Consider the following 14163-nt stretch of genomic DNA (forward strand, 5'->3'; position numbering starts at 1 on the left):
GCTCCCTTCGATCAAACTCATGCAAATTCAGGTTTAATTTTCTAATCGCAAATTCTGGTTTAAGTTTGATGAAGCATTTTATTTTGAAAATTAGTAGGGGAATGTTGCCTAAAACGAGTTACTCAGGTAAAACTGGTCACCAATGTTTTCACCCCTGCACACTGCAGCCACCTGCCGGCAGTGAGTGTAAATGATGCTTTGTGGTAGGCTGCTCAGCACTCACTGTTGCAGTTATATTCTGTGTGCACGATTCATACTTTCTTTTTGTTTTCGTTTTGCACTTCAGGGCCACCGTAAGGGCAAGACCAGATTAGAAGCTAAGACTGGTGGCGACAGCAGGGTTAGTAATGCTGCACGACAGCCAGTTCTTGTGAAGTGGAGCCGGGGAGAGTTGCCACAGGTCCAGAGCGGAGAACTGAACTGGCTCACAACAGAAGAAGGGCAAGTCTTAATGCGCACATCACTCACTTTGCTCCATACTCTACTTTTGAACAATCCGAGCCCAGATTTGACAGCTGTCCTGCCCTGATAATGCTCTAAAAGAGTCCAATTAGGTCTGTCTGAAGATGACGTCCTGATGTTGAGCCTCCATTGATTGCTTGCTAATGCATATTGAATTTTAGCTAAATGTGGCCCGGGGCACTGTTCTGAAAAGCACAAACACGCGATGTCAAAGGCAACTAATTCCCTTTGTATCGACCCCGCTGCTAACAAGGCAACCTTCTTGTGTAATTAACTCACATCCTCATTTCCCTGAATTGTCTTACTGTTCTGTACCTTCCCTCTTAGGAAGATACACTAATTGTTTGGGTTCTTTATTGCTTTGTGTATATAAAAGAAACTTAACTTTATCAAAGATGTCTGACAAGTAAGAATAACAACATGTTCCTTCATTTAAACTACTGCCAGGGTGAAGAAAAAAACGTTTTGTAATTTGAACTCCTGAACTGAGTCAAATTACAAAATTAGTAAAATTAAAATCAAATTAGTGAGCTCTGATGTTAATTGCAAATAAAATGGCTCTCTTCACCTGGGGGCGAAAATCATTATACTGTATAATATATCATTTGTATTTCAATGAATGCCATATAGTCAGCGATTTGAGTTAGGACACCAACGCCAGTGAGAGACTGCACACTATTCTCTCAACAGCTTTCACACTGCAGTAGACTCATCGCCAGGAGAACAGCGCAGAGACAGCACAGGGTAATGTGAAGGATTAAAGGGAGATACATTTGAGAATTGTACGAATTTCAGATTATAAAAGGCAGTGTGAAAAGATAGGCTGTTCTCATCACGAGAGGCTGCAATATAGATCATTTATCTGGATGGAACAGAGGCTTGGCAAGCAAAAACTTCATATTTATAACCCCCAAGCTTATCGCGTACCTGGCTCTCCGACATTAAAAAACAGGGCCTGATAAGAGTGGAGCAACACAGCTAGGGACTATCTAAGATTTGTGTTGTCTGTTTGATAACAGTGAATAAAGGCTATGGAGGCAAAGACAGTTAAAGTCTCTGTGTTGGTCGTTAACACTTTACATAAGGAAAAGGGTCTACTATTTATTATGAATAGAAAACTCTTTTTGTATTATTATTTTGGTATTATATTAATGTCAAAAGTTGTACTGTTGTACTTTTAACTTAATTATATCTGAAAGCATTTGTTTCAGTAAAGTTAAAATTCCTTGTCGGTGTAAATGATTTCTCCCCTTTGCTCTCCCCCCTCTGTTTACACCACATTATTGATTATGATGATGCCATTATCCTTTCAGTTTATTAAAATATTGATTAACAGCAGCGCAGCTCTTACTGTGAGATGCCAAGCGCACGGATTTAATAGATCTGACTGAAAAAGATAACGAAGCACAGGGACTTAACTGGGGCTGCAAGAGACAGAGTAAATGCAGCTGGAGGAATCAAAGATAGCTGTACTGCATAAAAACTGCCAGTTAGTCTATGTGCTGTGAGAAGCAGGTCATGTGACTGAAGAGACAGCTGCAGAGGATTGTAACATCTGAAAGGTGTAAATAAATGTGCGCATTAACCCAAAAGCCACAGTTGCTATAGTGATGAGCAAGCTGTATCAAAGTGGATTGTCTGTTTCAGAAGATCCCAAGCTTATATATATTTGTGAGGACTGCTTGAGACAGATGGACAGAAATATCCCCCTCCCCCGGAATGGACTCATGGGCTGGCAGCTTACCTTGTGTAAGAAATCGTTGTTTAATTCATACCAAACACACGGGCTACACCACTGGAAGGTTTTAAATAAATGATTATTTTATTACAGTGTTACACTGAATTGTATTGACCTTTTCTGGGAGAACGAATGCAGTTTGACTGTGCAATTGAGCCAGGGAAAGGGCCCCACCTGCAGCCTGCATGCAGAGACAGTATTAAGAGATGACCGGATTGTCTGGAGTTAGTCTTCTAACTGTCTGACTGATTGCTCACCATGCTGTAATGTGTACTGCTGATAGACTCCCAATAGAAATATGTTGTGTCCTTGTAAAAGTTTGGAGACTTAACCTTTTAATAACTAGACTTAACCCTTTAATAACTAGTTCACATAATAGAGAATATGTTTTGCATTTTCATCAATTGATGATACCTGCTGCACACAAAGATTGGTTGATTGGTTCCTCAGCTCTGATCAGATGTCATTGTCAAGCATCATGAAGATTTTGCCAGCTAGTTTCTGCCCTTGATACCTGTCATACATCCAAAAGTTTATCACTGTACATTTGCAAGCTATGTTTCCAGTTTAACATGCTTTTTCCTGACTGTACTTATTTAACATGCTTCCTTGTAATACCTTGCTTTTATAACAGCTGGATTCAAACAAAGACAATGTTGTTCTGCGTATCAGAGGAGGCTGTGTGGTCCAGTGGTTAAAGAAACAGGCTTGTAACCAAGAGGTCCCCAGTTCAAATCCCACCTCAGCCACTGACTCATTGTGTGACTCTGAGCAAGTCAATTAACCTACTTGTGCTCCGTCCTTCGGGTGAGACGTAGTTGTAAGTGACTCTGCAGCTGATGCATAGTTCACACACCCTAGTCTCTGTAAGTCGCCTTGGATAAAGGCGTCTGCTAAATAAACAAATAATAATAATAATAATAATCATGCTTGATTACTAATTAGTTTGCAAACTGTTCTGGGTAGAAGAAACTGATCCATTCAAGAAACTACATTTATCTATACAGATACTATCGGCAATTAAGAGAACTGTTTGTGTTTATCCTACAGTATGCTGTACAAAATGCATTCAGCAGACAGGAGGTTGAAATAGGATGTATTAATATATATATATATATATATATATATATATATATATATATATATATATATATATATATATATATATATATAAATAACATATGACTCATGGGATGAAGGGGGTGGTGGCTCTGCTTCAATGATTTAAACAGTGGCTGATCTCAATACAGGACAGCAGTGTTTAGTTAAGAATCCAGTGTGTGTAAAGACTGATGTTTCTGTCAAAAATAAAAAATAAACACAGTCAATGTCAGCTTTCATTAATTGTGAACCCGGGATTAAGAGGAGTATTCACACAGTAAACTAATAGGGCGGTTTTTGCTCTTGAATGTTGACTTTGGATCACAGACTTTCTTGGAATTAGTCTTCATTATGTGTGCGGAGAAGATTAAGGCTGGAATTAATCATGTTAGCTAATCTCTCCTTGTTTGTTCTGCTTAATTTGCCTGAGCATATATATCACTCAGTCCTCCGCTGAGCGATCGACAGATAAATAGCACTGTGAGGCATTTTGACCCGTTCTGCTTCCTTGTGAAAAAAAGTGTTTGTTAAGTTGAATGCAGTAACGCGTGAATAGTCACATGCAAGATGTATGAGCAAGGGTTTTTTCTGGTGAGACATTTTTAATAGGATCAGCAAAATAATGTTGGAAATTGTAGATTGAGTTGCTGAATTTTGCTTTGCTTTCATTTTATTTTGAATATAAAACCTCCACTTTTGGGTTTAATACATAAATATATATATAATACTTTATTCTATATCTTTGCCTAACTGAAAGGCTACTCCAGATGGCCAGTCAGGTGAGGGATAGTAAAGGAAATACAAGCCTATATTTGCACTGACCATCTGAGCCACCACCAAGCTCCTCCTTCCAGCCAGTCTAAACAAGATAAAGTCCCACCTCAGCATCTGAAAGTAATGGAAGAGGCATGCCGGTGGTGAGGTGTGGATGAGAAGCTGTCAGGCCAGCTGTTGAATCAAGTCCATTTAGATTTGGGCACGCTTTGCTACACAGCACTGGCTTGCAGACTGACAGAAAGCAAACCTCATTGAAGTTCCTGTTTTGTAAAAAGAAGGGAAGTGGTTTGATTATTAGTCTCGGGGCTCCTTCTTGCTGCTGTCTCTCTGGAGATGAAATATAAAAGTAAACTTTCAGGCCCAAAGGCACAAATTTAGAGATCTGTTAAACTTCAATATCCAGGAAGAAAGATAATCATCAGTTCACAAAACACCCGCTGGCAAACACACACAGAAATAAATGCTATTGCGCCACAGCATCGCTGATGAGCCTGGGCAATTGCAGCATCGATTTCTGTTTTTTACAGTCTGGACAGTTTATTGAAATGTTGTGCTTAAGCTTTACCAATGACCGTGGACATGCTTACATTATTGTAATAAGCTCAACTTCGCCAGACACCATTGATTTCAGACCTATTGCTTTGCTTCCGAAAATCCAAACAATTCTTTGGAGCTTTCTCGTTTTCTGTTTCCTGCTCACCCCGGATGTGGATCAAATGTTTACACCCACTCGCCACTTGATTGGTCAGTGTTGTGATGTACTTCCGCACATCCCTCCTTGGCCTGCTCAGGGGCAGCTCAGATTGGCAGCCAATGCGGGTCGACTAAACTAACACGGAAACGCAGTATCAGGGGCAGCAGGGGTTTCAACCCGGGTTGAGGGGTGCATGGGAGTGAGGTGTAAGAGCAGCGCGGCACTTACAGCAAAGTAAACGGTGAGCGAAAACGGGTTTATTATTGAACTATGAGAAGAGGTTCAGGATAGTGGCCCCTACATTTCAAGAAAGAAACTTGGATTAACTTGAAATAATAGAGCCCTATCGGCAAACATAATAAAATGGTGGTGAAAGTGATACACTGAATATCCACACGATTCAGTATTGAGGTGAAACCCAATCTCTGTTTACACACTGTGGAACAGCTGCAGCAGTTCAAGCCTCGGGTTGGGGCAGGACCACTCCAGAGTAATGCAGTCCTTGGATGGAGTCCATTAGAGACACTACTACCATCTGATGCTTTGGGTGGTCCAGGCTACAGGGAGAATATCTAGTTTATATGGATACTCTGGAGCATTTTATAAAATGCTAATTTACAGAAAATGGCACATTTGCACACACAGTTTCTGCAAGTCTTCCTCCCAAGAGACGTTCTAATGAATTTCCTCTCTGGGGGTATCATTCTTTCCTACGATCATTTTGCCTTGTGGACTCTCATGCACTCACACTGCTAGAAATCCAGATAGCAGACAGTGTCTTATCCCGTCCCTCTTTGATATTATCAAGTTAAGCCCATTCCTGTGTTCATCATCTATTGATGTTATCGGATACCAACTTGCAATAATGAATACCAATGGGAGCCTGAAACAATCCTGCTAACACTCCTTATTTTGTAATGCTGAGTAAAAGTAGGACAATATCTAAAGTATTCATGACAGGGCGGTAAAATATGTATTTCCTTAGGTTGGTACATTTTGCAGTTTATCCAGATTTTCCTTTGCTTCTACCCTGTATTTGCTTTACCATGGTTACCTGTGGTTCTTACAAAGCGTTACCACAGGTATCTGTGCTGGACCATGCTTACCTGTGCTTTACCATGGTTTCACTGTGCTTTACCTTTGCAACACTGTACTCTTACTATTTGTGCACCACAGTAAACTTTTTATAAGGGGATAGAACAAGCAAATTCCACAGGTGGGTTTAGGGGCTGTCACTGATGCATGGTCATGTTACAGGGGTTTTGTGCTCGGATGAGAGGTCAATGACGTTCTACAAACAATACAAAGTAGCACTGGAAAACAGGGATACACTTCAAAAAACAGCTACACTGACTATAGGTAAGTAATTGTAGTTACAAGTTTAATATTTAGTACATGCACTTACACCCTAGTTCTGTGATTATGAGGATGGAACTCCATACATTAGCCACACGTATTTAACAAAGAGATTTTCCTTACCACATCATTTTGTCGTGAGATTTTGTTTTATCTTGTTTGTTTGTTTTAAATGACTAAATATTTGATGGGGGTAAAAGGACTTAGCCTTCCCCCACAGTTAATAGAGGATGGAGTTAAGGAGAACTTACCTCTTTATAAGTTTAGGTTATTTCTCCACCAACAAGTCTTTTCTCTTAACACTGTGACAGCTCACCTGATCTACAAGGTGCTAAATCACATATGGGTATAGTTATCTCAACGAATGTGCTCTTGTTGTTTAGATTGACTTCATTTTAGTTTCAGGCATCACTTTTTAAAACACATCAGTAAGAAACGCCACATAAAACGAATGTGGATATATCTTACATGCACTCGGGGCAGTGTTGCAGGGGGGACAGGTTAATGGTTACACGCTGGTGCATCTGATGTAAGAGGTTAGACATTATTCTGAGAACTATTATGAGGTCACAGGGTGCTTTAAATCCAGATGTAATGCCTAAAACGTGAATGATACAAAGTGAATCTAAACTACAAGAAGGTCTTCTTTAAGGTTTTCTCATGCCAGATCTTTGTTTCATCGCTTTATTATTCAAGCTGCAGTCAGTGGGTCCAGTGATGTTTAGTTTCTATGCTCCCCTTCAGTTGCCATACAGTTTCCATTCCACAGTTTGCTTCCCACAAAAGCCACTCAATCAGAGAATTTTCTATTGTGTTGTCTAACAATGCTTTTCATATTTTAATAAAAGGTATTCAAATCCCTCCTGTCAGTCAGTCATCACAACAAATGGCATGACATTTTTTCTTTGAGTAATTACATCTTTTTTTCATCCTTTGTAGAATTTTAAAATTAGAGGTTTGAGCTCCTGTTTGAAAACAAAAAAAACCTCTTGGTGCTGTTTAAATGCAGTTATTTTTCATATCAACGGTGCACCTACAACATTGTTTAATTTGTGCTAGAGTTTGTGTTGTAATAACTGTCATCTGTTTGTGCTTGAACGTCCCCGAGGACACTTTTAAAATGAGATGTATTCATCAAAAGAGGTGCTCTTGGTAGAATTATTATTGCAAACTAATACACCTCGTAAATAAATGTGTGTGCTTTCGCTTACCCTGTCATATTGAAATCAGCCATATCAATCTTCACACAGACTAATGAAATAACAGCTCTTCTCCTGTTTCAGCGGTGTAGGGCCAATGTGATTAAATGAAGAGAAGACTAGTTACAGAAATATAATACTGAAGCATGTGAGGCAGGGCAGGTTTCCCTGACTTTAACTGTTAGCTAAACAGTAATGCACTTTACTTAATATACACCGGATTTAAAGCAGATAGTTTCATTTTTCTGAGAGGGTCAAGTCACCCAACTCCCTGAATGATTCCCTTTTAACTACTAAACACTGCCAGCTCCCAACACCAGACGTGGGTTTGATCTGTTTAGTGTCACCACCTTAGCTTAAACTGGTGCAAGCTCAAGGCCCTTATTCTTCCTTTGAAATTACAAATGTTCCCTGAAATGGTCACAACTGACCCTACAAAAGAAGGTCAATAAACAAACAAACAAATAAATAAATAAATAAATAAATACCGGTACTTGTCTTTTGAGGGCAGGCTACTTTGTAATTTTTTGGAACATTTTTAACTGGCATCTACCTGTTATTTTAACTTTCTATTTAACTATATTGTTATGACAACTTACTCTCAAATTACATAAATACTTGTGTTCAAAGAAAAATGAATTTTGCACTTGATGGGTTAAAATGTATCATGTTATTTAACTTTAAGGCCGAAGTTTTATTCGGTTTTCACCAGTGCAAAGTTTACCTCTATTTTCTGACAAGGAAATGTGTAGAATGTTATACAGCGAGTATGAAACAACGCAGAATGTAAATTAATCTGCTTCTGCCTAAGCCCAAGTTGTTTCTTGCTAGTTGAAAACATCAAGGGCTAGATGATGTTTTCATTTAGAGACTTGTACTGTAAATAGCCTTATGTTATATGATTTAGAATTGTATTATGTGTTTTTTCCTTTCAGAAAATAATTGTGCTGATGACGATTTTGTCAGGCCTATGTTTGTTTTTCTGTAAACAAAATAAAAATCAAGCCTGTGGACTTTTTACTGAAACTGTTCAGATGTTTCTTCTCTATTAACGTGTGGACCAGCTGTCCTGTTTATGGCATTGAAACTGTCTGCATAGACTGGAGCCTGCATGCCTGCTTGCCTGCATGCTGTCTGGTCTCTGCCTCTCTTTGTGAGATCCCTGCCATTCTCCTCCTCCTGCTCTATCTCAGATACCTCCTGTCTCCATCTGACCACTGCTCAAAGAGAGAGAGGTCACTGTGCCCCTGCTAAGTGCCTATTTAATCCCTGTTTCCCTTCAGATGGACTCCCTGCTAGAGAACCTTTGCATTTCCAATGGGAATCTGGAAAGCAAATAGCAATAATAAGCCTTGTTCTTTAAGTATGACGAACCAAAATCAGAGCACAATAAATAATTAAACAAATACAAGAAATCAATAAGCATGTGCGCAGAAAAATGGGATTTCCATTGAATAGCAATCTTTAATATTGGCTGAAGGCTTATATATTAACTTCATTACATTGCTTTCTTAAAATAAGGTTGGCAATCGATAGCAGAATCTGAGACACTTATCATCAATGACTAGTTCATTATATTCTCAGAGATTCATTTCCAGCGAGGAACTTGAATCAAGCAGCAGTTGCTGACAGACAGTGTCCAGGTTCCGAATCTGGATGTGTTCAGTGGGTAGCTCTCTAAATCTTTTAGGTTCACCACACGGTCATTCTGTACAGTTGTTTAAAGTGTATATTATTAAAAGCCTTGCTTGCAATGCTAGCTGACACAGACCTGGTGGATTAATGTACTGTACTATGCCGCAATGCAATAATACTTTGATCATGCTAGTTGGTTAATTCCACTGGGGAACCCCAAGAGGAGACTAAAGAAAGAGGGAGGTTCATGATAAGAGGTCATAATTAAAAATACATACTGTTGAAAAAGCTTTGGGATTTAAAGAAAAGCTAATTCCATCTATGTAGAGTCCTTCTATGTTCTATTTTGTAGAACTCCACTGGGTAGCAAGCTCCAAAGACCAGGTAATAAAATTAACTGTGACGTTCCTGCACCCTCTTCTATTGTTTTTTTTACGAGTCTTCTTCGGGTTACACATAAAAACCTGATTGGTCAATGAATGGTTAATTCATATCCTTGACTCTATGGATTTCAATTAACCAGAAGCAGGCTTACCTAGCGCATCCTCCTCTCAACCAGGATTTTCTTTTCTATCTAGCTCTTGCTCCATTAATGTTGAACAGCTAAGATAATGTATTTTTGTCTCTGAGTCATTATTATAATTCTACGGGGGTTGTCAATGTAATCCCATCTACTTCATGTTCAAGTTCATTAATGCAGTGTACTTATCAGATAAAAATAAATATGATTATATATTATTATTTGTTTATTTAGCAGATGCCCCAATCTAAGGCGAATTACAGAGACTAGGGTGTGTGAACTATGCATCAGCTGCAGAGTCACTTACAACAACGTCTCACCTGAAAGACAGAGCACAAGGTTAAGTGACTTGCTAAAGATTACACTGAGTTAGTGGGTGAGTTGGGATTTGAACCAGGGACCTCCTGCTTGCAAGCCCTTTTCTTTAACCACCAGACCACACAGCCTTATGTAATATATGGTACAAAATACAAAACATTTATTATACATAGCTGCATTTTAGTTACATTTCCTACAGACATACAGTGCTGTGATTGATGATGGAACTCCATACATATATTGCATGTATTAAACCAAGTTTTTTTTTTTTTTTATAATATTTAAATAATGTGGAGGTACAGTGTAGCTGCAGTATAGTAATAGACCTGTATTCTATAACAAAAAAAGATATTTAAAAAATCAATATATAATATAAAAGCAAACATGCAATCCTGAAAAAAACTAGTGAAGTTAGCAGGTTACTAGATGGGCTGAGGTGCTGCTGAGACCACTATTTTAATTGTACAATACCCAGTGGCACCTCACTAATCAGACATAAGTGCCAATAGACATGGATTTGAATTCTAATTTTCAATTTGTTTGTGCAACCCCTGTATGTGCCATTGCTAATTTAACTACACCCACAGTATTGTAGCTGTCAGAGAGACACAGTATCTTCCAGACATGCGATTATTTATCATCTGTCAGAATGATGAAAATATCCAGGTTTGAGTTCACTTCCCTGATCATTTTGTGGATGCAGATGGCACAGGATAGTGATAGATCAGCCCTCAGTTGACAGCTTAAATGCCTGTCAACAGTGGGAATATTTAAAACAAACATCTTTTTGAAACGTCAAACAAATCTAAGCTTTGGGCAAGATGTTGAGCGTACGATCCACCGGAAAGCTGCCAAGAGACAGATTTTGGATTAATTATTTATAGGAAATACAAACGGAGAGATGTTGATTTATTGATTATTAGCCAGTTGAAAATTGACTCTCTTTCCTTCTAAATTAATTGCAGAGCCTTGATTTGTTGCAGTGAACTTTGTGACACTTCAGCTGCTATTTCTTGGAGTGAAAGATACACTGACTGGCCCTTATACTGAATCTGCATTCTCATTTCTTCCTTCTCCTAACACCCCCCTCCCCTTCCACTCGTGGTTATGATTAATGTGCTATCATCCGATCACAGCAGAGTAACGCTTGGTTTTATACAAAGGTTCCATCGCGACGTCATATTACTGGGGAAAGAGCATCTCTATCAGTGTGAACAGGCCGACAGTGTCACACCACCTCCAAGACGAAGCCAGCAGTGTTAATGGGAGTCAGCCGGCAGACACGTGGACTCTCTAATTACTTTGACAAAGTCTGATCTCCTTTTTCTATAATCGGCTTCATCTCATTTAAACACAGCTAGCACTGCTGCTCTCATTTTAATTGTTCACACAAGACATGCTAACACCATTACAGATTCAGCCTTGGAAAACTGAAGAGACAGTCTCCTATACCTTTTAGTTTGTGAATCGGACACAGGAATTGAAATGCAATTCTCTAGTGAATTATAATAATGTTATAGTCCTTTTCAAACGCTGGCTTTTTAAACTCATAACCAACTTTAATCCTAACTATGATTGATAACAAGTGCAATTCAAATGATTTAAGATTATGAAACAGTTGAGTAAATATGGGTAGTCCTAAATTAAGTAAAAGGGGTTCCCCTTCTGGATATTTACTCTAGTGTAGAGGAAAGGTGAACTCCCACAGACTGCTGTATTGATTTAGAGAGATAACTGGAAACAGGCAAAAGGAAGCTGAACTATTTAATAAAATATGAGACCCAATAACAAAAGCAATATAATACGAGCACATATGAGTAAAAGTGTTACCTAAGTCTTACTAGTTCCTATTAAGTCAGGAGGTAACCTATAACATCTATAAAATGTAATAATTTACTTTGCTGTAATAATAAAAAAAATGCTTGTAAAAGTTTTATAAAGTGATCAATGTAATCTTTGAAGCAGACACACCCGCTCCATATAGCACACATAGATCTTTAAGACGTTAAGTGCATCAAGACCCATCACTAATACAGACGGATTAACGATGCGTACTCAAAGACTGATGAATCAGGAGCTAAAAAGGTTCGCTTCCTAAATTACCATATTACAGTACGCACTGTTCTGCATTTAAAAAAGTGTTCATTCTTATATAATCTATGCATAAAGTAAACCCATAGGCTTGAAGTAACAGCAAGAAAATGTGACCACTAATCCACCTGTAGCGCCGTCATTTAAATATATGAACACCCTGAATAAAAGTGTGGTCAGCACAATGCTGATTATGCTGTTGTCGTTATTTTAAGCAATTGAGATGTGGATGCAGCTGTGTGCACACGTATGGGGATGAGGGGATCAGGTGCTGTTGACAGCCCTTGCGAGGCTGTCATCCCACAAAAGCCTGCCCTTACTGTATTTGATGTTGCATGCCATGTCATTTGCCAAACATGTCATCTCATACCAAGGCCTCGCACTGAGTGATGACTGATGCTGGTGAGTGAAACCTGAATAGGCGCACGCACCTAATAATAACAAACAGGCCGGTGTTAGCCGCCCTGGACGGGTGGAAACATGCCTCTCCCATGGAGACGCAGCTGTAGTGTATTGACGTCACTGTCATGGCTGCCACATGGCTCTTCTCCGCCTCTACTAGCTGCTCCTCCATGCTTTATACCGTCGGACATTGCCACTCTTTAAACCAGTCAGGAGACAGATGGTGAAGTTCAGTGGTATTTCCACTTTTCTATTTCACAGGGACTCGGGCTGAACTGATGAGTACTGCATGACACCGTAACGGGCTGTGCATAGGGGGGCTGTTAAACAGTTCTCTTGAAGTCTAAAAGAAGTTTTTTTTAGGGAAATCATACTCATTTTAGGTAAAACTATCTGGAACTGAAGTAGACATTTGTTTTACAAAAACTTTAACACTTTCTGAATGAGTGTTTAAATCTAGGCGGGGGGGATAGCAAATGGCATTAGTAGTAACTAAATGTTCTCTTAGGAAAGTTTACTGAGTTTATATCTTTTACTTTTTTGTGAACAAGACAGTACACTTACCCTAGGAACTTTTATTCATGGCACCACTGTCCTTAACTGAAGGCCTGCCGAGCTATCATTAAATAATTGCATGCAGCATAGTTTTTGTTATTTGGTATTTTATGAAAGCCAGATAGCACTGATGTGATTGCATTTTTATTTTACAGTTAAATACAAATTATAACACAATAAAAGGATCTCTACTAAAATAAATCTCTTATAGCATTCTTTATTAAGCCTCGGTTGCATGTCAGCACATTCTCAGATTTCTGGAATTAAAGAGGAGACCTCTGGATGACCGGCAATGTGCAGATCCCTGGAGGAGCTAAGAGAAGTGAGTGTCTGGAGAGGGAGTTACAAATCAAACCAGTCCCTTAGCTCTGAGTGCGACTGTGAGAGCGAGCGAGGGAGACAGACTGACTGACTGACACACAGCAACCAGAGAGAACTTAGCTCTTCTGTACTGGATGTGAATGCAATTACACAATTCAATACCATTAAATAAATAGGTGTATAGCAGGAAAGGTATTTTCCAAAGCTCACATTGGAATCTATCAGTTGTATTCTTTTTATTTTTTTGGTGCAGCACTGCGCTAAGAAGAAGGCCTGGTAACATATGAATAGTCATCTGGGACCCCAGAGCCTGTTATGGGGCTGATCAAACTGATAAGGCAGACAGATGGAGCTGTCCCAGAGGCATGGCGGTCAGGTGACAGAGAGATCATTGCACATGGTCTCTGGGAAAGGGGAGAGAGAGAGAGAGAGAGAGAGAGAGAGAGAGAGAGAGAGAGAGAGAGAGAGAGAGAGAGAGAGAGAGAGAGAGAGAGAGAGAATTTACAAGGGGACAGCGCCTGGGTCACTGCTAACGCTCTAATGGATTAGGACTGTGGAGAAATGGAGCGTGGAGAGGAGAAGCGCGCACACTGTCATTTATCGGTGCTTGTCAGGGGAAGGGTGGGGGGGATACTCAGTGAAGCCTGGCAGCCGGCTCACTACTGTGGAGGAGGAGGAGGTGGAGAGCTCATCTCTAAACCAGAAGCCATGAAAACTGGAGCTGAGTCCAGAGTGCATAGCTCCTAGAACAGCTGGAGGCCCTTCACAAAATAACACACAGAGCTCACTTCTCTTTTTCATGTACATTTCTACTGTACAGTTTAATCTACCACAGCCTACATTTTCATAAAGAGATAAAGTGTATGCTTATGGTTATCTATAGACCACGCAATAATGGGATGTGCAAAGTATAAAGAGAGATATATTCTTTTTATAAGGTACTTAAGGAGCAATTGTCGTACATGTGTGTCTGAGATCTGACAGTTTATAGATG

Source organism: Acipenser ruthenus, chromosome 23, assembly GCF_902713425.1.
Source record: "Acipenser ruthenus chromosome 23, fAciRut3.2 maternal haplotype, whole genome shotgun sequence".
In the NCBI taxonomy this organism is placed as follows: Eukaryota; Metazoa; Chordata; class Actinopteri; order Acipenseriformes; family Acipenseridae; genus Acipenser; species Acipenser ruthenus.